Raw genomic sequence first — 24,724 nt, 5'->3', positions numbered from 1 at the left:
GTACGCATTGGTTGTGTAATTTCTTTATTAGAATAAGTAGCATACTGTTAATTACTTAAGAGTGTTAGCCGAATGCTATCCAGCCCGGAGTAATATTTCGTCTTGTTATATATAGTTGCATCTACGCACCCTTTATAGTATTTCAGTGCCCTGTTTGCAGGAGAAATCGCTTTGTGCGCGTCTATTTAGCATTTATATATAAATTCATAGAGATACATTCAAGGATACTGGCCGCTGATGTGACTCCTCCCACTCTAATAGTCATTTGGAGCATAAAAACTAATCAGTCCGCGATGAAGAGCCCACAGCACGAATATATACTTGGTCCTTGATCGTAACTCTAGTAATACCTGTAGTATTGACACAACAAACTGTATTGTATGGTGGTCCTTCATGTTTTTTAAAACAGTGCTTTATTTTTCTTACTGGTGCATGCTGTTACAATTGAGTATAAAACGCGCTGTTGTTTTATGACCCAACAAAAACAAAATAATTTAATACGAGCAGACCTTGGCGTGCTGCACAATTGTGGAGGCATTGCACCGGGTTTTTGGAGGTAATGCATCTATCGTATTGGGAAACAGCTACTGCTTCATAACGGCGCGGTAGCGTCAATTTTCGCGCGGTAGCGTCAATAAACCCTTTCGGCCCTGGTGGTGTCAATTGACGCCATCACATAAAAGTTCCTCTAGCACATAGAGAACGAAACCAAAACTGCTAGTATTTGGGGAATTTTTCTTCAATGATGCCTATTGCGATAGATGTCACTGTTCCTTAATTTTAGTAGAGCTGCACGCTACAAAGAAGAAGAAGCTCCGGTGAAGACGAAATTGTGACATTGAGGATGACAAAAATGGCGGTCCGAGTTTTATTCCGAAGCTTTTAAATCTATAAGTACGTGCATTACGAAGCTCATTTTTTTGTTTGTAGGTTCATGCAGTCATAACGTTTGTGATGAAAATATGCAGAAGTGATGTCTCTGCTCAACTTACATTTTTTAATTGACAGATATCCTGATTAATTGCCTCATTAATAACCCTGTTATTAAGATGTCATAATTAATTACCTCATTAATAACCCTGTTATTACTTGTACTTCCAGCTCTATTTTTTTTTGGGGGGGGGGGTAATGAGAGCCTAAAAATTAAGGAAAAGACACAAAAAACGTTGTTTTGCTCGAAACGAAAAAAAAAAAACCAGAGCTGAAAGGTTTAAGATTACGGGAGTGATCATGAACCCACCCTCTATTGCTGACCGTACACGCAGACCTCAAATTCTTCATAAGCCGCCAAGTAATACTCCCATCCCTAGGGTTAAAGGGGGGTGCGGGGAAAACGGCGGAGGAATTCTCCCTTGCAGTCAAAGTTGACAGGAGGAAGAAGCCGGGAGTCCCATTTCCTCAGAGGCCGACGCGCGTTTACCCCACCCCGGGAAGTAAATGCTCGCGGGCCGGCAATCAGCAGTTAGGTGCACGCGGTCGAGGGCCAACTAGCCCCGCCGTCTCCTTTTCCCCGGCGAGTAGCGGTATTCACGCTTAAAGCGGCCGTCGTCGGTGCGCGCAGCGCGCGTTCTTTACCGCCAAGCAGAACTGACACCCGGCTTGGAAACAAGGTTAACTTCAGGCAACCCCTGCCGCTGAGGGTTCGCCGGGATCTCGGGAAGGAGAGGGGGTGCTCCTCCACAGCACGCCTCGGTTGCCGGCCTCAAATTGAGTCAGCATTTCCCGGCCTGCAGCGCTCTCTTCGCCCTCGAGCAAATCTTGTTTGCCACGGGAGCCTAGCGGTGAGGAATTTCCTTTCCCGAGGCGTTTTACACCGTCTCTCCTTACTCGGCACCAGAGGTCAACAGATGCTCGCCCAGGAGAGTAAAATGGCCAACAGCGCGGTTGAGATACCAGGGAAGGCATAGAAAGCAAAATAGTCAGAAGGCTTTCTCCGTGGACATCGATTTGCGACCTGTTGGGAAATTTAGCCAGCATAGACATGTGCGACGACGTCAGTGGTTTTTGCCTTTGCTTATGCTGTCTGTAGCTGTTGAAAAGAGCTTCGAATAACTGTAAATAGGCACTGATGTTCACGAACGCTAATTTTGACGCCAAAGCTTTGACATTTGGGTACCAACCTTGGCCTTAAAACTACAAGTTTCCGCAGTCATGTGCAGCTTTCCCGCTCATGGCAGTCCTTTCAACAGTGATTACTCTGCAATGTTTTAGCGAAATAAAAAGTTCTTTTGCACAGCTAATATTTGGGGTGAATAATTGCTTTGTGCACAGTTTCAAGTCGCGCACGTTGCGCGGCTGGGTTCCTGAGTCATGGGACCTATCCCATAGAAATGCATGGGGAGTTAGACTTGACAGCAAATTACACAAACAAATAGTCAGAAACCTGCAATGTTCTTTTAGCGTTTTAATCTTCACGTTGGCTTCTAGCTTTGTGCCAAATACCATTTTCCTACAGTGGTTTTGCTAGGTTCCCAAGAGGTTGTAATTTTTAGCGAGAAAGCTGGGTATGAATGTGCATTTTACTGCGCTCAACAACGATCCCATGGCACTACATGTCCCACTCAGCCTGGAAGTTACATTGCGGCGACCTGACAATAAGCAGCGTTGAAAGGAAGGCAGGCAGGAGTAAAAATTTTGGCAAATTTCTGAGCAGTTGAGTTGCATTCGTGAAGCATTAAAAACTCGGCTTAACACCTTACCCGACATTTTTTCGTACCAGAAAATTAGAATCGTGATTGGTGTTAGTCGGAGTCACATGAGCAACTCCAATCCAATCTAATTCCATCCGCGCAAATAACCCGCTAATTACTCAGCATTCAATGCGTCCCAGCAACAGCAGAGTTCACGGCAACGCACAATACGCCGGGCATCACCTAGCAACGATGGTGTCTACAGCTGTGCCATGCCCACTGAATCGCAGTGATTTTAAATTATGCGCTAAGCCCTAGGCATGCAGCGCGTCCAAGCAACCGAGGTGTCTATAGGAACACGCAGCCTTCACCTCCAATTCTTCGCACGCAGAAATCATCAGGGGGCGCGAGCATCGAAACCGGGGAGGCGAAACAAACACGCCTTTCAAAGTTCCAGGCAAGCTAGGAAGACAACATACATTATCAGACACGTCAACCCGCAAGTTATCCTTTCGTTGATTCATTTTATGTCTTTAGTTTGGGAGCGACACACGAGTATCTTAATGCTCGTTTATGATGATGATGATGAAGACGACGATGATTATGATTATGATTATGATGATGATGACGGTGATGGTGGTATGGACAGATTGTTTAGTGACGTTTGGATTGGGCCGGTCAAGAAATGTGCCCAATCCATTCACCCCTTCTACCCCTCCCTTCCCTCAGCGGTTCTCTCTCCACTTGGCATGTTTCACCCGCTCCATCCCCCAGTGCGGCCGCATGACCACTATGGAACTGCTGTGAAATGATTCTAAGAACGTTTTGCATTAAAACACACTTTCGCATCAGGAAATAAAGCATAGCCAGGTGCGGTGCAACCTAATGACTACCGTCCTTTTGGGCTGGGCAGATCATCTTCTGTAAACTTTGTTCGCCACTCTGCCGTTCTGCCCAAATGGCGGCCATTTAGACGGAGCACTAACCGTATCTGTCATGGCCTTCGGCTGTATTTTCGAACGCAATGCCCGAACCTAAGCTTTCCTTTCCATTGTTGCATCAACCAAACATTTCGGGCTTGCCTTCAGACGCAAACGCATCGACAGCACGTCCTTGACAACACATTGCGCACCAAATTTCAAACAAAATACGCCCTGGTATCAGTTTCCCGGAGGAATGCGCGGAACTGCGGCTCGCGTGCACAGATTACTCCGACATCCTGTGATCACTCGCGAGCACTGCAACTATCCTAATTAACGATACAGAAGTGCGGGATAAGTTGACTATTAGTACTCCAAACAAGCACCGACCGAATCGTTTTTAATTTGGCAAATTATATCCAGACAGGATAAGAAGCTTACCGTGCGCTACAATTGCCTGAAGTTTGTTGGCCGTATCGTAATGCCACTCAAAGTACTGAAACGCTACGGCAGGCGGCCGACGAGTTTACTGAATCAACCATATTTTCGAACAATGTTTACTCTTGTCCAGCGCCGAATCACCGCTTCAACCAGTGCACTACAGTTTACCTAGACACTCAGGTCAAGTTTTTTTAACAATGCGTAGTTAGGATGGGCTTATATCATAACCCCGTCGTTTTAAACGATTTTAGCTATATTGTAATACTTTCCCGAACTTGTACTTAAGTCAGGAAAAATAAACAAAATGGCAGCGGTTCGCAGCTTCTACAATCTGCTCTCATAGCATGCCATTAATGCAAACAAGTTTTAATCCTACACTCTGGATAAATCCGAGGCTGAGTAAACGCGAACGACAAAGTTTTGTCCCTCCACATTGCGGCGGAGATGATATTCGAGTAAATTCCTCGGAGAGTTTCATTAGGCCGGAATGCGCGCCTAATTGAGCGCTTTTAAAAAAGAATACCGCCAAAGTGTAAGCAACCGACAGCCCAGCCTATGATTCCACGTAATCTGCTACACGCTTCCCGAAAGCTTGCGCCAAGATTTTTACGAAAACGAGCACATGAACTCGGGTCGAGGGCTTCAACCCGCGTCACTCGGGGGCCAACGCTCGGGGTTCCACGGTGCGGCCAGCGTAAGCCGTGCAAATGCGGGGGTGTACCAAGAAAGATCGCGTTTATCTTGATGCGCCCCAGTACAGGGGCAACAAGCCCGCAAGCGAAGCGGAATCTTCCCTGGACGGCGACGGCATCACGGAGAGATGCATCGGCCCCACTGCAACTTTCCAGAAGGTGGCACGAAGGGGAGGGCATCGGCAATATCGGCTCGCTCGAAGGACGGGCGCGTGCTGCTTTCCAAAATTAGCCACGCGCCGACGACGACGACCACGCACGGCTGCCATCGCCGGAGCGCGTTTCGCGTCACCGCGCCCGTTCGCTTTCGCCCTCGTAAATTTTTGCGCTCCACGGTCACCGCGGAGGTCACCACTGAGCCGAAGCCCCCCTCGGGGACAGGACGGAGGTCCTAGGGTCGAGCAATCGGCGAATATGTCTCCTCCAATCTAATTCGTCAAGATCGAAAGGTGTCGCCGTCGGTCGTCGTGTTCAGCCAATGAAAGTTCGAGAAAAAATGAAGCGCGCGAGACGCGAGCTTTCAGTCATTGGTTGTCGATTTGCCGATCGGTGGGAGCGACACCAATTAGAGCAGGGTAAAGCCATCGAGTATAGTAACAAGCTCCCCTAAAATTTATTGGTATCTCTAATCAACTTTTGGAAAGGCAACGTTTTTGAATGTTTCTGAAGTAGACCTGTATAGCAAACAGCTTGTTATTGAGGTGAGGGAAGTTGCGTCATGTTTACGGCATTCTAAGCGGGTCGATGGCGGTTAGCTGGGTCAGCCGTATACCGCCATTGACTGCCGACCGTCACCGAAGGCAATAACCAACCTGACGCCCTTGCGTAAGCGCGTGTCTTGTAACTCAATGCCAACACAGGTAAAGTCATGTTACGGCTGTGGAGTAACTACAGCACTGAACAGAATACACACAAGAAACACGACGGTACAAGAATTTCTCCGGTCTCTGTTGTGTTTCATGCTGTAGTTACTTAATATGACAATTGCACTGTCCAAACACTAAACGCAATTCAGGTTACTGACGCAACAGACGTACCGTGAGTTATAGAGGAACGGAGCAATGCCTTAGGCCATTCGGTTGGCCAGGACGTCAGATGACTCTGTTGTTTAGAAACTCTGCAACGGTTGCGACAAACTTAGCATTAGTAGAACACAGCGTTCATTTGAAAAGCTACATAGCTTGGCAACCCGCAGACATGTACACGAAAGCATTAAAATGGAGAACGTTGTGAAACTTTCGGCACTAATGAAACTGCGTTGAGCAAGGAAATTTAACCTCTTCACATTTAACAACACTGCCCAGTCACTTGTATCGATGTGGAAATTGCGTAATCAGAGCGATTAGCGCGAACGAACAATGCTGAAACTGCTTCGAGTACTCTCCGTATTTCAAACTAGGCTTGTTGGCTTGGGTACTCCAAACAAGCAAGTTTGCAATTTTACTTGTTGACAAAGGATAGCACTCCAAACAAAATGGCGTGTATTGCGCAAGGTTCCTTCATAGTCTTTATGGTCTTACGGCACGCACGCTGGCGGCTAATATCATCGCGCTTCAAAAGGCGTTATCTTAAAGCTTACGATTCATAGCTGTGCTTATGCAGCGCATCGAGATTTTGAAACATATCTCGCTGCAGAACTAACTTTCGCATTCATAAAACTCGAACAAACAAAATGAAACCGTGGGAGTGAAATTGCGTCAAATCTCAGTACAAGCCACGTCGGAAGGAACAAATATATGCGCCGAGTAACCTAACCCTCGACGTCGCTTTTTCTCGTTGTGAGTGCATTCAGAATGGACGCATTGGAGTCCCCAGACACGCCACAAGATCTGGGAAAAAGGGGGTGCGATCTAGTCCTGCTTTCTGTTTTGATGTGCAGTGACGATATTTTCCTTCACACAGGTTCTGCACCTCGTGATACTGAGTTCGTAAAAGTGAGGTTATTCGGAAATCCTTCAAATAACAACACTAAGAAAAAAGTGTGGTTCATTTCCATGTCATAGGAATCGGCAAAACACGAAGGGGAAATGTGCGTGCAGCTGAGCATGATTTGCGGGTCGGCAGCTGTCGTGTGGGTGTGCTTTGCGAGCGACGGCCTGCTGGCGGGTTCCTTCGGCAAAGGTGTACTGGCGTAATTTCCGTGACATATATGACGTCAGTGAAATCTTGGTGTATCCCGGCATAAAACATTTCGCGTTAAAATATAAAACCCGAAAGCGAACAACCACAAGTATAACGTACTCTTTAGTACTAAAGGTCGCTTCCTCGCAATACGACCTTGTGTACAGGGGTGCACCCTTTACAGGTCGCTTGCTTCGTAGTAGTCGTCATTTACGCGACGGATATGACGTCAGTGAAATCTTCGTGTATCCGGGAATAAAACAGTGCTAAAAAACTCGTCTCAACGGGCTATTTAGTATATGCAGTCCACGTTTCCAGAGTTGGGATAGTGCGCCGACGCGACAAAGGAGGAACAGGACGAAGTCACTCTCCTTCGTCGCGTCTACGCGCTGTATCCAAAAGTTTGAAGTTTTGTACCGACCAGACCAAATTTTTCTTTCGTTGGTCGTCTACGTGCGACCTATTCCTGACATTTTCGAAGACTGCAGTTGTCGAGTTGTGGGTGGAAGAACTAGGAGGCATAACGTTCCGAAATGTCGAGGCTAAAATTGAGCTAAAGGTGGACCTGTACCGTAGAAAGGCAGGAGAGGAGCCGCTTTCTTTGCTCTCGCCCGCTGAGCGCCTCTACGGCGCACTTAGCCGGCGTGTCTCTCCGCAGGAAGGCTCTTGGCTCTTTGTTGACATTTGCCCAAGAAGTGGGCGCGCGTGCGGATTATTTCTGGCAACAATCTTACCCGCAGCGCTCGCAGCACCCAGGTCTTTCCAGGGAAAAGGCAGCGGCCGCCCAAACTGCGGCGGTCGCGGCGCCAGCAGCCTTGGGAGCAAGGATCTCTCGCGCGCCGATCTTTCCGCTCCGGCGGGCATGCCCCCCATCGCTGCGCCCTATCACGTCACCGCGCGAGCTGCCGCTATCGTCGCCACCCCGCTCCCCGCAATTTGATTCGTTGCAAGGAGATGGCTTACACCTCTCTCGCGCGTTCAGGTTGCTTTTTCGTATTTGAATAGGTTTGGACGCTTTCAGCAGCGTTTTTTTTAGCAGTTTTTGTGTTTTAAAGCCGGCCTACCACTTTTATCGCAAACTGCAAGGTTTTTAAAACTGAGATGACATTCGTACAGCGCAACATGGTACTAATGCTTCGCGCACCGAAAGGATTTCGTTGTGTACGCCCACAGGAAATTCTCATCACAGTTAGGCAGAACATGCCAAACAAGAAAAAAACGTCTTATCCCTATCGGCGAGTTCTTACCGGAGTTATGTACACCCACAGAACGCGAAAGGCATATACAGAGCATGGGCCGATTGTCGGTATTTTAGCATTTTGCTCGACGCCACTTTGCGAAAAATTAGAGTCGCGAAACAGCGGCTGCTGGTAGGTATGGTGAGGCGCACACGTACGAGAACGCGTGTGGTGGGCGGCCTTACCCTAAGGTCCCAGTTATAGGCTGTCACGTGGTGCCAATTGTATTTTCAGGTAAACGATATGTGCGTGAATAACGAGCGAGGAAACCGCACTGGCTTGAAAGCAATTCCAGAATATCTTCGACACATTGCAGGTTACCGAAGGTAGCATTCCGAGCAGAATCTACAAAGACCGGTAGTTCCGCCTTCGACACTTGTCAATGTGTTACATTGGAGTAATCGTGACAATAAACAATAACTGAAGACAAAAATCCAAACCCACTAAATGTATCGAATGAAACCCACTAAATGTGTCGAATGCCCGCAGTCCACTTTTTTATTGGAATCCAGAAACAGATTGAAGTACAAAACGGAGCTGCTTGGATTGTTCCACCAAGGCAATGTCATCTTAGCACAAATAATATAGTGAAGGTACTCGTGCATTACACTGTGAGCGTATGACATTCAGACTCACGCTATGACCGCCACGCTTAACTTATGGCAGTTCACCAGACTGACAAATTACGCGATATCTTTGCATACAACTGGCTTTAACTATTGCTATGTTATCGTTGTTAGAGAAGTACGGCACTTGTTTTTATTCAATACAAGTGCGGCATAAGCCTAGTGGTTTAGGAGCACTTATCACGCCACGACTGTTTCTTTTTCTTTTCATAGTGAAGGATACTAATTTATGCATGAGTGAAGCAAACGTTCGTAAATTATTCTTTGTACAACGTGGCATGCTTCTTTGAAGTTAGATCTTGATTTTTATTAAAGTACGATGACTTCTCTTATACTGCAAAAATCTTATTAAAATTGGCAGCAATATTTTACTTACCAAAAGATCCGCGCAGCAAGCTAAGTGTGAATTCATAAAAGCTTGTTGGCCTGGACTCGGTACCTGTAAAGAGGAGGATAATAAAACAAATCAATTCAACGCTATTTTCGTATACCTACGAACAGTATCGTCTAACTTTCACAGCGTAAAATTTTGGTAAAAATATGAATCGCTCACTCTAAATGGCAGAGACGAATATTGGACACACACTTAGTGCCTTTTATTTTGCTCCTAATCTACATGTAAAGAGCCTAAACAGATTGATACTACGCCTTTATTAACAACAATAGTTCCACAAACAGATGTCTTCAATAAAAAAATGTAGCATGCGCAATCTTTTTTTTTTCTTGCCTAACGTAAGTCAGCGCAAACGTAGCAAGCTCTCGTTACCGAAACACACGGCTTATGCGAATTCCCCATTCTCATCTCTCAGGTTTTTTGTGCATGGCATCAACTTCAGCCCGTACACTTACTTCCTGTAAACTGAAATAGTCCCCGTTCATCATCGAGCGTCTCGAAACACTCAAATTCTCAGTGACTACGCCTCTACAGTTCCGACGACTCCTTTTAAAACCAAGATAAAAACTGCACGAGGCAGCGATTGTGAACAAGGCTAGCAGATTAACGAAAAGAGGCTGGCAACTCCGTCTGAAGGGCCATACGTGCAGCCCAGCACCCACGCATAGCCTTTAGAAAAGGCTCAGATGGACCCCTTTCTCCCAGCCGCTCTATTCGTAACAGGCGCACCTCGAAGCCACGGGGCTGTCATTTGCCTGCTTCGACGCACTTCCACAAAGCGCGCCGGGTTTTCACTGCACGACCAAATGAGACGGCGGGGACTTCGCTAAACTACAGTCGCACCGAAAAGAAAAGAAAACGTCAGACAGCCGTTTCAATCCGATTCCCTGCGAATGCATGGTCGAAAGCCCGAGGAACATTTAAACTGAAAGGGCGCCAGGAGGGAAGTGAATTTACAAAAAAAAAGGTATTCGCCTCGACTCCATATTTAGGACCCTTTAAGTTGGCCAAGTGCGCTTTGTACTACGCCCTTCGCCGACCGACAGCTAAAAAACGATGGAAGCCGACTTTCTCCAGTTAGGCTTGTTTTCCGAAAGAAAGAAAGAAAGAAAGAAAGAAAGAAAGAAAGAAAGAAAGAAAGAAAGAAAGAAAGAAAGAAAGAAAGAACGAGAAAGGGCAGCTGGCGGCGAAACAATAAGTATGACCAGTCCACGTGTACGCAACACGCTCAAGTAAGCACCCTGAGGAAGTCCGCCGTTGCCGCCTCGAAGAATAATAAGGCACTTTGCCTCGACCGTGTTCGAATATAGACGCACCTCAGTAGGGTGCCTCTCCGGCCATGACGGAAGGCATTTACGAAGAGCAAGCGACAGTCCCTACATGAAAGCACCGCCGGTGCCGCCGCAAATGGTCGCGCCCAGAGGGCCGAGTCCGTCTCAGGCGGTGGCGTGTCCGCTGGGGAATCAACGGCAGTCCGTTCTCCCTTTTGTCTCCGCGAGGGATCTCCCAACAGCTGAGGACTCGCGCGCGACCGATTCCCGAGAATTCGGGCAGCATGTACGGGCCTGACCGCCGTCCCGAGCCAGAAGCGGGGCTGCTCCGCCGCACGACGCTGCGCCCTGCGAGGCAGCCAGCTTGCCCGCACACGCGAGCACGCGTTCACGGCGACGACGACCGGAGGGTTGCGTCCCCCCCAGCTGGCCACCACACGTGGTGGAAAACGCGCAGCGGGGAGGGGGAGGTTGTGCGTGGGGCGTTGTGAGCGCGATCTGAATGACGGCCCATGTGGCAGGGACGGGAATATGGCGGCGTTGAATGGCCCTGGAAGAAGAAGAAGGCGCGCACGAGGCACAAACCTCACGACGGAGAGCGTGCGAAGGTCTTCTCATCCTCCTGGGAAAGAAGAAGGGCTGCGGCCCCGCGGCGAACATCGCAAGGGAGGGTGTGCGTCCGACTCTCGCGCAGCTCGGCTCACCGAGAGAAGGTCTCAGTTTACTGCCAGCAGGGGCTTGGATTGCAGTTTCTCTGGCGGATAATTATTTATTTAGTTTTCCGGGCCAAAGAAGCGCGTCGCGCGGACGGGTTTTCATGACAGCGCAGCGACGCGTCTAGCGCCTCAAGAGACTCGGGAGGCAAGCGAACGCACTTGCTTGGAGGCGCGATGGCGTGAAGCCCGGCTAGCGACACGCTGCAACCGGCTGTTCGCTTGGCGTGTTTTTTTTTTTGCTTGTTTGTTTGTTTGTTATCAGATCCCTCTTCTCTTGACGCCCAATGTGCGGCAGGTACCGCAATAAAAATGGCGTGCCTCCCAAGATGAAGCCGCCAACGTGACGAGCATTCTTTTCAGAGAAGTTAAATTTCATTTTGCCTTCAGTAGCGGCGGAGGGAGCAGGACCTGTCCTGGCTGCTTCGTTCTACTGAGGCTTTTGATGAAAGAGCAGACGAAAAAAAAAAAAAAGATATTGTGAGGTTTAGCAGACTCAAGCGAGAGGAGAACGGAGAACTTTACCGCATTAACGACTGCAATGTCGCGTTTAATGCTGAAAACATTGCACACCAGCGTTTGGAGGAACCCTACGAGCCTGGGCATTCCCACGTACCTAGTAAACTTCCCCGCGTTCCCATATTCAAACGTAATAAGAAAGGAGGATGAAGCCACTACATTCAGTTCAGCTCATAGCACGTAAAATATTTCGTATAAAGTTATTAAACACTGACAGGCCAGAAGAAGACCTTCGAGACACCTTGTAAAGAGGGAGTGCTTGTCTACTGAAGGTCGTATCATTCTTATTTAGGGGAAAATATGAATTACAAATCTTAGTGTTTGACGCTATTTGCTTTGAAGTGAAATATTGGTGGCTTGTGCAGCATGTTGCGGTCGACGTGTAACTCCGTAATACCAGAGTGCTCAAGTTCGAGTCGCGATTCGCGCAGCTCCATCGCTGTGCTTTCAAGCGTACTGAAGCTACTGTCCATGAGGTCATTGCTGGCGAAGCATCCTTGGCGACGGTTAAGGGCAAAGTAGTCGCAAAGGAGTCCCGCCTGCATAGCAGCAGGCAACAACGTTCCCGTGGTATCAAGTAGCAAAAGTGAATTGCGATTGTTATCGTGAAGACCGCCGAAGATTACGCGAGATACGAAGTCAATTAGTCAAGCCCCTTGCGGACAGAGTCACCCCAGGTGGCCCTCAGCGCACGAGGCCTAATTCGTAGCTCGTGCACACATACGCACGTGACACGCCCGTTCTGGGGTACTTACTCAACTGAGCGCTATCATTCCGCATCCCGGTCAGGTTAGAGTTAGAGATTGCAGTTAGAAGTCACACCTCCAAATTAGTGTTAAAGATTAATGTTAGAGGGCAAAGTTAGAGAGATAAAGAGCTAGAGTTTAACTCAGCAGTTAGAAAGAAATGAAGACGGTGAATCAAAACTAGTTTTTCTCAAGAACAGTCGGAGCAGTTCAAAAAAGAAAAAGAAAAGGAACAAAATGAACATTTGTTTTAGTTTTATCGGCAAGGTGTACGGAAGACGGCCCTAAATCGACCATTCGCTGTTCCCAGGTACTGTATAAGAGCACGCGAGCTGTATATATATATAGAAAGCATCATTGTCTTCCACGCCGATTCCTTCCCAGCGCGCATTCAATTTGAGAGACGACCGGCGAGGACGCCGCGCGCCGTGGAAGAGGACCGCTGCTGCAACTCGAGGGGCCCGCAAGACACATAAGCCAACGACGCCGCGCACAGCCCGGGTGGAAGAAAATAATCTCGCTGAAAGGGGCCCCGCGCCAACGGTAAATACTTCACGAAAGGGTCTTTCAGGGCGCGGCAGTGTCTTGCCGCGTTGCGATGAAACGTATATAGCCCGGCGGGCAACAAAGTTGAAAGCTCATCTGCGGCCCGGACGCAGCAAACTGCGCACGTCGACTCGAGATCGGCCAGTGCTGCAGCGGGGAGAAACTATCTGATTTCGGCCATCATCATCCCGGCGCAGTGTTTGCGTAGCGGCACTGAAATCGAAAGCCACCGCCGACGCAGAGAAGAACGCGCGCTGTGTATCCTTTCCTCCGAGGGCGCTTTAAGGGCGATCTATTCAAGGCTTGAAAAAAGTGGCTTAGCCTAAGACGCAAAATAAACAAGAGTGTTCTCGCACTTTTCCGTTCTTGGGCCGCCTCGAAGGCGACCGTAAGGTCGAGTATGAGTTCGGATATTCGTGAGGTGTGTTTAAAAATATTCCACAATATCCGCCTCGAAGTCACAGAATTTCGAAAGCACCCTGAGAAAAGAAGCAGGACACCTTAATACCGTGGGAGGGAAAATCGTGTAACCGTTTCAGTGTGAAATTCTGGAAGAGAAAAATAGTCTCGAATCATCATAACGTCCTTAACCTTTACTCAAACCGTCTACTACCAGTGTTTACCTAACACTAAGTTTGCAGGCATCGCCGTTGCCATAAAAGCGGCTCTAATTAGCGCCAGCGGGCGGTAAGCTTTGGGAGCAATAGTATTTATGCATTTCTGCTGTTGAAACTGCAAGTCATGCAGCCTTGGTTTTCGCAACTAGGCGAGCAGCTAGATACATTTTTTTACACGCCCTAACTAACGCGTTCTTCTGAGGAACCTGCATTTTTCATATCTTGTACAAACAGAAAACGAACGCCACTATAAATTATTTGATCTACTGTTAGTGTTTTTATTACCACTTACTAAAAATAAACAACTGCCAAAACAGAAATTTTCAGTCAACATAAATTGTAGCCAACTGCCACGAAGTTGGCGCCAAAAATTCACTCCGTGTTACAACAGTCTTGAATACCTCATGTTTTCCTGGCGATGCTCGACAGCGGCAATAAGACAAGCCGGTAAACAATTTCTGGTTTTGCGTGAAACACCGCCTCGAGCAGTTGTTTTGGCAAGCTTCGATGACAGACGAGCCGCCAGCGAAAACCGCCGCAGCGGCCTCATCTCTAGTTCTCGCTCCCTCAAAACGAAAGCCACCCACGGATAGGGGCGCATTCTCGGCTAACAAAGCCTGGCTGGTCTTCCGGCCTTCCCAGGAGGCGTTCACCTTTGGAGCCGAGCGCAGGCCGCCGACAGACGAGCCAGGCGGAGGGGGTTGAGCACCCGTCCGGGACAGACTGGAGGCGCCGTGCCACCGCAGACACGCTGCCGACACACTCAAGTTAGAAACGGCGGTTGGGCCACGTTAAATCGAACCCTCCTACATTCCGCACGTCCCCAAAGTTCACTTCCGGTTCGGCGGCGGTCGCGCTTGTACGCACAAATCGGGAACAAGGGGGGAGTAGGAAACGATATGCTGCGGCGAAGAGCGCATACGAGACCTCCCTGCTGGCAATAATGTACTAACTAGGCTTGTGAGATGTCCCTGCTGCCCACGCTGGGACTGGAAGGGGGACACGTGCGAAGCAAGCCTTTCAGTGGGAGGCGCGTGCATTGCACGCCCTTCTTTTCTGCCGGTGATGCGGCGTAGGCCGCGGAGGATGGCTGTCAGCGGCAGATGCGTAGGGCGGCCGCGTGACCACAACTCGGCTATTTGCAGGGGAAAGCCAAGAGGCCAAAGCAGGGCTTGATGGCGGCGAGAGAGTGCGGAAGGCAGCCTTGCCGGCAAATGTGCTCGTCCCCCTTCGGCCTCGGAAAAGGCGGCCCTGGGTGGGGAAAGACTGAGAAGATGGAAGATGACGGCCGCATCCCAGGAGGAAAAGAGAAAGGGGCCTAAGGAAGCGCGGGAGGAGCTGAGGAGGCGAGCGGACGTGTCGGATTTCCGGCCGGAAATTGGGGACTCGTTCCAGCCAAACAATTACCGCATTAGTCGGCGGCGATCAGGCGGAGGAAGAAGAACTTGGCGGAGGCCTTGGAGGGATGAATGAATGGGTGTGGAAGAACAGGACCGGCGCAGCAGAGGAGACGAGCGGGGAGTGGGGAAAAGCTGAGCAACGCCAAGGCGAGCATCAGTAGCCACACGGAACAAAAGAAGAGTAAAATGACACCCGAGGGGGAAACAGAAGGCAAAAAAGAAAAGGGAAATAGGCACCTAGCGAGAGAGGACGGCAGGATACGAAGCAACTGTCCTCTTCTCGCCGGCGCTGCGTGCTACGCGGGTCGAAGCGCTCAGGGAACGAGTCATCGATCTCGGCAGCGGGGGTGTTCCCTGTCCCCGGGGCCAGCGGGTCCTGGCGACCGGCGGAGACAATTCATTCCGGGGTGCGTGACGCTTCCATGTCGCCGAGCGTGGAATTCCCCCTTTTGCGCGCACGCGCGCGCCAAAGACGGATTCAGTGCGGGCAGCGCCATATATTTCGCGCGGCCCAAGAAAAAGCCTAATGAGAGGAGACCGCCGACACTGATAGTCAGCGCCCCACGTGCGTTTACGGGACGGTCTTCTTTAGAAAATGGGGCCCTCACCCCCCGCCGTCGGGCGCCGTTGTCTCATTCATGGGCCGCCGACGGGCCCTTGTGTCTCGCCGCCGCAGCTCGCAGAAGCCGATAGAAGAGTTCTATTTTTACCGGCGAACGAAGAAGTCGAGCACCATTCTTGTCGGAGAGTGCCGCCGGATCTGCGCCTGAGAGCAGACAGTATTCGCAGCCATCGGACGATGGGGCCGCCGCTCCTTCCTCGCTTTAAACTTTTGCCTGTGTGGTAGGATTAGCCACGCGCAAGCATTAACCTGACTCCAGGCTGAAGGGACTTCGTAATAATGGTATGTGAAGAAATCTCTGCAGTGCTTCGGCGCAAGGTGTGCCGGTCGGAAAATCTATAGCTTCTTTTACTCTTTTTTGTCCTGACAGCGTTAAATAACAGAAAAGTTTTACATCGAAGATAAAACCTCTTAGAAAGTAAGAAAAAGTAGGGCGTTGAAAAACGGTGCGCTTTATCGTAACGTGTAAGCGTTCAACCTGATAGCCTTGTTCAGTTGTGAGTGGTGACACGACAACAGTGGAGGCGTAAAACTGGACAATGCCGGGAGGGAAAATAACATAAGTGATTGAAATGTTTCTTGCACTTAAAGGGACCCTGCAACACTTTCTATAAGCGCTTTCACTATTTCGTTCGCGTCTGGAACCATTGCGAAAGCTATAGTTATCGCCAGCACGGAGCGGCACTGCGTGATCTGCTCGTCGCACCAGATACGCCTTCCATTTCTGCTTTGTTTTTGTGGCTTTTTTCACTAAAGTTGCTATCGAAAAGCGTTCATTGCTGCAACTGAAGGAAAACCTGCCAACAGCCGCTGCATGGCCTTAGTGACGTAATTCGAGCCGTCGAAGAACGCCAAAACTGGCAAAGAGAAAAAAAAATCTTTTGAGCGAGTTTACAAGTTATATGATGAGCATAGATCAGTAATTTTTGGCTGAGGTACTTTGCGACCCCATAATATATATACTAAGTGTGTTGAGTGACTACGGACTGCAGGCATTTAAGATTTAAAAAAAAAGTTGCAAAAAGTGTTGCAGGGTCCCTTTAAAGAAAGACAAACTAGGGAAACGAAATGCGTCGATTTCATCCAAACTTGGACGAACTTCAACAGATGAGGGCTGGCGTCTGTATGCTGTTTCGGACGAGGGGTACTACAGCGGACACGATGATTCGAGGCAGATGATTGATGGTAACAAAAATATCCCGAGTTTTGATGCCACTCCATCTGACCATCACGCCCTTCAAAATGTACTAAAAAGCGTGCTACACTGAATTTGACTGATTCTTTGCTTTCGGCTTTGTGTTTCAAACAGTTTTTGTCTTACTTATTTTCTGCTGGCTGTTGAGTGTTATGTGGTGCCCAACAGTAAGAAAACCTTTCTTTCTCTTGTCAGAGGTAGAAGCAATGAACAGAAACTAAATTAAACTAACTAAACCAATTCAGGGGAAATAGTTCACGATTAATATTCCGCAGCTGCTGAATGCATCGAGAACTATTTGGGGTCCCTTCAGCCCAAGTAACATTCCACCAAGGTTATGCACCAAAGCAGCGTTAGAATAACAAAGAGATTCTCGCAGTCACGATGGCCAGAACAACCTGTCTTCCGCAACGTCTCGCTGAGACCAGAAAGGAAAAGCGACAGTAGAGCTATTTTTTCCTCTTTCCTCGTCCTCCACAGCGGTATTCTCCCATCAACCGCGATCCATCAAAATAGAGTAGGGGGTACCAGCACGTGTAATACACCCATCACCCATATATTTGTATTTTCCCTTTTCCCTCAAAAGAGAGTTCAGTAGGTACCCTGTCCGTTTAGTCCCCCAAGATGGAGCAACCCTCGAAGCAACATCTAACACCGGTTTATAGTCGCTCTACTAGACCAACGAACTTCTCACTAGATCTTCAGGAATGTCTCGTATCCACTTACCATATTTTTATACAACCGAAGAGCTTCTTGGAATCCAATAACGTAGTTAGAGGTCAACGCCGCAACGATGATGTAACGCGAAAAGCGGCGGATAAGGGAACGAGTGGCGTGTTCCTGAGAATGGGGTGGCGTGCCTGGGATGGGACTACGAAGAGTCGCGTCGCCGTCGTATAAACGCGACGAATCACTCGATGTGGGGAAGACAGCAGTCTTGTTGACTTTGCGCACGTGTTGGAGATGGCCCGTCTGATGTCAACACACGTAGCAGCGAACGATGCTCATGAAAGCGTGCATTGACGGGCCTTGCAGGGCCGACGGGGAGCTTGCGAAAGTTCTTCATTGTATGTGTGTGCAGTCGTCCCCAGTGCTGTTCTCACTGACTTTCATATCTTGTTTCCTTTCGCCGGTGCGGTGCGAGATGGGGAACTGCGTCAAAACAGACGTGAGATTCACTCCAAAAGGCAGAAGGCGTCTATCAGTGCGGGTGTGCAAGTATTTCTTGGTAGCACCGGTTGATCAATCCTAAAGCCGTAAACTATGAATGAGTATCAAAAATGGATGCGTTCATCCTTTCACTTTGTCTGAAACGGAATAAAATTAAGAAAAAAGTAGTGACGCCGACGGGGGTTGAAAGGGGGAAAGCGCTCGTTTTCTTGTTTTGAACCTGTTTTCTTTTCTTGCTTTTGTTTTGTCCGCCGACGCCGGGAAGGGACGGGGCTACGGTCCCTGCAACCGGGGAAGCTTGCCTCCGTTTCGCAGGGTACACCACCGGCCCGGGCTAAAGAATACCGGGCTGGTGTTCGCTTTGGGAGAGCGGGGGTCAAAAGTGCTGCCCAGCACAACGGAGGGGAGATGCACCGAATTGGCGAGTAAAAGTTCTGCTTAAGCTCGACCCGCTGTTTTTGCGTGATTTTTCATTGTAAGGGAACCAAGCCCGCACCTGCGTGCCCAAACAGCGCGAGTCTTTACGACGCTGCAATCTTACAAGGTTGTCAGACAGCTTACGCGGGTTCTTTTACGCGCTAAAGCACCATGCATTCTGCCAGCTGCGCCACGGGACAGTGACAGAACCTAGCTTAAAACAAGAATACGTTGCGGCGAATTTGTCGTGATTAATTTTTACTGCTTTGTGACTTAAAAAGTTCGGTCTGTAACGTTGCGTATAACTACTCTGTGCAGTTACAGAACTCGATAATAAACGCATGCGACGGCGTTTACGAGGCCATCCTGGAAATAATCTGCGGCTACCAACGACTGGGACTCTGTTTTCATAACGCATCCGTCTGTCTTCGTCACCGCGACTCGTATTGCCTCTTTGAAGAGATAGGTGACTTCTTTTGCCACCCAGCTGATTCGTCCTCAAGCAGACAGTCCTTAATTAAGGCACTGAACAGGTCTCTCCATAATTTAATTTACTATTCACACCGTTTCTACACGTAAGTGAACGTCATAACCGGATTCCTTCTTATTAGGCCCGTCACTTAGCTGTCACGTTCTGCATTTGTATCAAAACTGTGCGACAATCAGTCGCTGACAACCGAATCAAAATAGAAAAGAGCAGGCATCGTTTGGGTGGTGATTGACAATGCGACGCAATTTTGTAGGCAACTGCAATAATCCGGCGGAAAAAAGAAAGAAAGATATACGCGCGGAAGCCCATTTGTTTCGGGGCGCACATCCACAGAGCCGTGCATCGAACGAACGGGCTGACAGGACGACGAAGGCACAGCGTCCGCGTCGTCGACACACGCTAGCTGTCCCTAGGGCGAATCTGCACGATGCAACGCAAACGGACACGACGACGACGGGCCGTGTTTGGACCGCGCCACGAAACAATTTGCTCGGTGCTTCCCGCGTACGTTGTATACGAACGGGCGTGCATACCGCCACCCTGGGGTCTTTCGCGTGCTTCTTTCTCTTTAACGCGACGCCGCCTGACACACTGCGATGAAGAAAACAGGGCTGTGCGAAGCGGGCAGTTTCACCGTAGAAGCAGTCGCCCCATGGGCAGTTCGCCCCCTCGCGGAGCAGCAGAATGAACGGATTAGGCCTACGTGGCTGTCCGAAATGCCGTCATTAGGTGCTGTCCTTCGTTAGCAGCGCAGCTTGCTAATGCTTCTCTGCCCCGTAAGGGGAATTGCACTAATTTAGCCGATTCGCCGCCAGCAAACCCGCCGGCAGCGGCGATCGCCCGCTCTGCCGGCCATTAATTCCGCCGGAGGAACGCGTTGTGTTGGCGTGCCGCGACGGCGGCAAGAGCAGGGGAGTTGGGGTCAAAGAGAAAGAAGGCGGGAAATGAAATGTACAGAAGCGCCGAGGGCCGTGTCGTGTTCGGGTGGAATGCGCTGCGCGGTAGGAACAACAGGACGACGATAATCGCACGACGCGGGGAACAACTGTAGAGCGAGGTGCGTCGAAACAAAGGGAGCAGCAGCAGCGCCCGGCGTTTAGGGCATGTCAGGAGCCGTGCGCTGGCGCAGGGGAGTCCGCTGTTAATTAAGCGCAGTGCGGGTTCTGATGTGGACTCGACGCGGGAGTTAATGGCTAATAATGCAGGGGGGAAGTAGGGGCCGTGACAGTCATAAGACCGATGACAGGCATTGAATGGTGGTGGTGTGGGTTAAGAGGAAGTTTTAATGCTTTTCTTGCGAACTTTTAGTCATAAAAGCTAAGCAGTCCCGCTGGAAGAGGGCAAGAGATACGGCGGTAAAGACTGTACGCTTGTCAAAAATACACGGAAGAATAAAAACTACAAAAATCATAATCTTGAAGAAGTGCATCGATGCGTTGCTGTTGAATATTACAAACAAGTTCGAATGCCACAGTTAATTTTTGAAATTGTGTGAGCTATATATGTTGCTATGATGCACTCTTTGGTTGTATACCAGAAATTTCACAGAGTTCTATATGTGAAGGTATCATTAATTTTTGTAGCGTTAGCTACACTGGCCGAGGTTGAGCAGTTTCGCGTGGCTCCTGGAGAGCCGTGCTGCGCATGCGCGAGGAGCAGTGACGTCACACGGCGCACAGAACAATGCTCACTGCCCGGCGCCTCTCACACACCCCACGCGCCCAGCGTCTTCGCCGACCTCCGTTCCGCACGTGGCGGCCCTGTCCACTTTATGATCATGCGAGGTGTGACCGGGTGTGGAACCGATGGCTCGTGTGTCGCAGCGACACCGGCGTGCGCCTGTGGAACCAGCTTAGCTCTGGTGCGATTGGTGACGCTGCGCCGGAGCCGCTTGAAAAATATACATGAGTCATATAATGCATATACCGTGAGTGTGTCATTGAAGCATCAATATGCATGATAATGAAGCTAATCCTAGACAACCAGGAAAGCTAAGAATACCCAGCTGAACCTTAGCTCACGCTATGTATATCCTGGCATAGCCGAGCTAACCCACTGCTAATCTTTTAGGTGCGAAGCTCCGTGGGGGCTGGGGCTGCTGGCGTCTGATGTCATCGTTATAAGCGTCGGCTCATGCAGTCACGGCACTAAAACTCCTGGAAACTCGTTTGCGCCTCGCGCGAGAACGTAACGCGCACTAAAAAAGCACCGGGACACTCGTTTACGCCTCGCGCTGGAGTGCTTCATGTTTCATAGGCAAGAGACCTTTACAGCAAAGCTGTACACCTCTACCCCCCCCCCCCCCCCCCCCGACAGACACACACACACGCACAGACGATTTCATCTCCATTGGCAAAAACGTCAAGGCGCCAATAATACACTTATACACTGCATGCTTCGCCGCTCTCCACGTTTCACGTTAGTGGAGATGGTCCGGGATATTTTTTTTTTAATTTTAATGTTTTTTTATTTCGATTTGTTCCTTCTTGTGTAATTGCCTTTACTAGAGTTGTACCTGATCGGCTGAGGATCTGCACACTCAGGTTTCATGATTGTTTGTGAAGCTCTTAACAGTGGTGAGCCTCATTTTGTTGCCAGTCATATTCGTTCAAGGCGAGTCCTTTCTAGAGCACGAGAGCTATTTGGGAAAGTAAGCCTACACCGGAAGTGTCCCTTCCCGTTAACCCCAGGAAGTGCCTGCTAAACAACCGAGTCGTCCAGACTTGCAGCGGCTGACAAAAAAGCGTCGTGATTCGCAGCCAGCGGTTCTATTCCGGGAGCAACTTTACAGACAGTCTCAGGCGCGCCCCGACACGCATAGTCTGGGAATGTGCCGAGACGAAGGGCGTTTGTGCTAGACTGTACTTACTGCAAGACACTTCGTGTCAAGAGCTCTCGTTTTTTATCTACAAAGGGCAGACAAGCAACAAACAAGCAAACAAAAATAAGTTTCTGATTTCTCATTTCAGACAAGGCAAATTGTTTTATTGTACATGTAGCGCGGTGCGCTGCTGAACAAATACTTATTCAGCAATTTATAATAATTAAAAAAAAACGCACGTTATATCTCGAAATGGGCACTGTAAGCTTTTCTTGATGCTGCGTGTTGGCAAAAAGATACAAATTAACAACACAATAAATTTGAATACATTTGCAGCATTTCCTGTAATGCCAACAAATTCTCTGCGCAATGGTGATAGCATTTAAGCGCAACAGAAACGCGTTAAACGGGAACCAGATCCGGCATACTTTGTTCCGGTTAGGCTATAGGATTATATCGTACCCAGCATTTTCTCTCGAATCGCATGGTTTATGTAAAAAATTAATGTGGAGTTCATTGACAAGAGAGATCGAAAAAGGCACAAATCATTCAATGAACTGGTCAGATTCGTTGGCAACTCTTGTTAGTTCTGACCAAAACACACCCGGACGGCAGGCGATGTCGTCGAGGCTCGGCATTGATGACATAACGCGTCGGTCGGGACAGACCGAATTCGCTATTAGCCAGGCAGTTACGGGGGCTGGGATCACGTAGGCAGCGCATTAGGAGTACGGTGCACACGCTATTTCCATTTCAGTTTGGTTGTGAAAGCCTGTGGCAAGCCCTTTACTGTGGGACGCAGAAAAACCAAGGGGGCACACGCACCCCAAACGGCGCGGCCAGATAGATATGCCGACGCTGCGCAACACGCCTGCGACACAGAGCCAACTGAATGCAGAAGAAATCAATGTTTGTCCACTACGTCTGGTTACTCCTCGCTGGCGTGTGTTAACTGGCATATGTGTCGCAATGGCAAAGTAAAGACGAAGATATCGCGAGATCGTTGCCGACACTACAGACCAAATAATCCTCGTACACCGTTGGGGCTTGCGATAGAGTTTTGTCTTCGTTGACTCACACGAGTTCCGGGCCGAGATTTTGGGTCACGTAGTCCCGCAGCAACAAACTTCAGAAAGATAACTGCGGGGAAAGATATACTAAAAAGGAAGACTCGCGCTGCTTGCTTTGCGGATATATCTGTGAGTGGAATCAAATACCATGGTAACTAGAATATATACAATATAGGCCGGAAATATTTTACACGAAAGCGCAAGTTTCTTTTATAATCCTCTTCAATTCTCTTTGAATTCTCTCCTAATTTCTGTCCAAGAGTGACTGCTGTTCTCGTAACGTCATTCAACTACAACGAACGCGGCTTGAAGGCTTTCCTGGTCCACGTCACCAGGAAAAGCTCCTTTTTCATGGGACTAATCATTAATCTCGTTCCTCTATTTGTTTTCACTGAACCATAAGCCTCCCTTTCAAAGAACGCATGTTCGTAATCGATTATCATGCTCTGGGGAACACCCAATACAGAACCGTTTTATGCAGGCGATATTTGTTAAGGTTCTTCACTGCTTTCGTTTTTTTAATTACCCACGCACGCAGCATTCCTACCTCTCTTTTAGTGCTTATGTGCCAGACGTCTCAATAAAAAGCAGGGAATCCGGCCAAACTGTTCTCCTTCAAAAATGAAGACGCTTTTTTAAAACCATGATGTTATGCATGTGATGACGTTATTTTTCGGAACACTTATTTTTTTTATGCACGCAGAGCTAACAGCGGGTGCGCGACTTGTTCGTGCGCCTTGGATGTCGCGACCACAGCCACTACAATGTCGAAGGGCGCTTTGTTTGTCAGCCCTGCAACATGCAGCGGCAGCAGCAGCAGCAGCTCGACCAGAAAGCGGCAGCAGGAGACTGCGTTGTTCCGTGCACGTCGCTTCTGGCCGGCTGCAATCCGTCTTCGGCGGCACCGGTGGCATAGGAAAACGAGCGCGCCGATCGTTGATTGATCATTCGGCCCGGGCACGCAATAAATGTCGCGCACCCGACGCGCTCACCGCCCACGCAGGCCGCCACCCGGGGGGCGTCGTTCTGTGCGCGCCTTCGACCCAGCACGAACGACGACGCTAGGGTCAGCGGGGCGTCTTTTTTTCCCCGCGCATTTCTTGTGTTTGCGCGGGAAACCTCGACACGGCGCCGTTTGCATCGTCGTAATTGAAACCAAGAATGCTCGGTCACGAAAGAAGCCGAGCGACGACGAGAACTAGACGAAAGCGGAATAAATGGAAGTGAGAAGGCGGAAAAGGGAAATGAATACGGAATGAGCGGTAACCCGTAGCGCGAGCAACCTCTTGTTACCTACCTCGATGCCTTCATCAGCGTGATTGCTCGGGAATCAGGACTCGCACGCTCTTCCATTTTGTATGCGCGCAACTCCCCTTGCCCTCGTTTGCCAGTACTCGCGTATTTTTTTCCGGAAGTGGGCGTTTCCTCATGATATTATTTAGCAACCAATTGACGGCAGCGTCTGCGGCTTCTCTCCAGATTTCTGCGGGCTGCGGGGAAATTGAACTCAGAGAACTACGCTTAGTTAAAGCCAAGCGGATAAGTTTTATTAGGTTGCCATAAAATAACGGAGCACAATCAACGTCGGGTTCATTAAACACCGCACTCCTGTACTCTGAAAACTTTAATTCGCTCATGACAATATGAAACTCAATCCACCAGCTGGAAAAACGAAGATGGTAAAAATCCAACCATGTGGCTCAAGACATGGTGTGAGCATTGGCATTGCTGCGGCTGTAGTATTTCAGAAAGAAAAGAAATATCTGAATGGCTTGACATTTTGTTGACGAGAAAACGACTAGACATACTGGTATCTAACGCTACTATGTGAGAACTTCTTGATACTGCTAAACTGAGATCTGTGTCAGCGAACGAAAACAGCCGTCAATTTCTTGCCCATTATTTTTGTCTTCGGAGAACTAAGTAAAATGTATTCCCTCCAACAATCGTAATTTTTGTGTACATTTTGGTTTTTCAGTCCAAAAGAACGTGCACTTTCTTTGGCCTTAATGGTTATGCGTCTTGTTAGTCATATATGCGTTGACCACGGATTCTGTCATTTTCA

The 24,724-nt window shown here is 49.0% G+C and overlaps 1 protein-coding gene across 4 annotated transcripts in view; it reads right to left on the bottom strand.

The window, feature by feature from the left end:
• LOC144178522 (irregular chiasm C-roughest protein-like) overlaps positions 1–24,724 on the bottom strand; it is a 413,379-nt gene that overhangs the window by 92,815 nt on the left and 295,840 nt on the right. For all 4 annotated transcript variants that reach the window (XM_077706443.1, XM_077706440.1, XM_077706441.1 and 1 more), the window contains one exon: positions 9,045–9,107. The gene's annotated coding sequence lies outside the window, so the exon portion shown is untranslated. The remainder of the gene's footprint in view (positions 1–9,044; positions 9,108–24,724) is intronic.

The sequence above is a fragment of the Haemaphysalis longicornis genome, unplaced genomic scaffold (genome assembly GCF_048455015.1).
Source record: "Haemaphysalis longicornis isolate Haplotype H1 unplaced genomic scaffold, Haemaphysalis longicornis Haplotype H1 scaffold_4, whole genome shotgun sequence".
Classification (NCBI taxonomy): domain Eukaryota; kingdom Metazoa; phylum Arthropoda; class Arachnida; order Ixodida; family Ixodidae; genus Haemaphysalis; species Haemaphysalis longicornis.
Note: the sequence above shows the minus strand (reverse complement) of the source record. Positions and strands in the feature narration are given on the sequence as shown.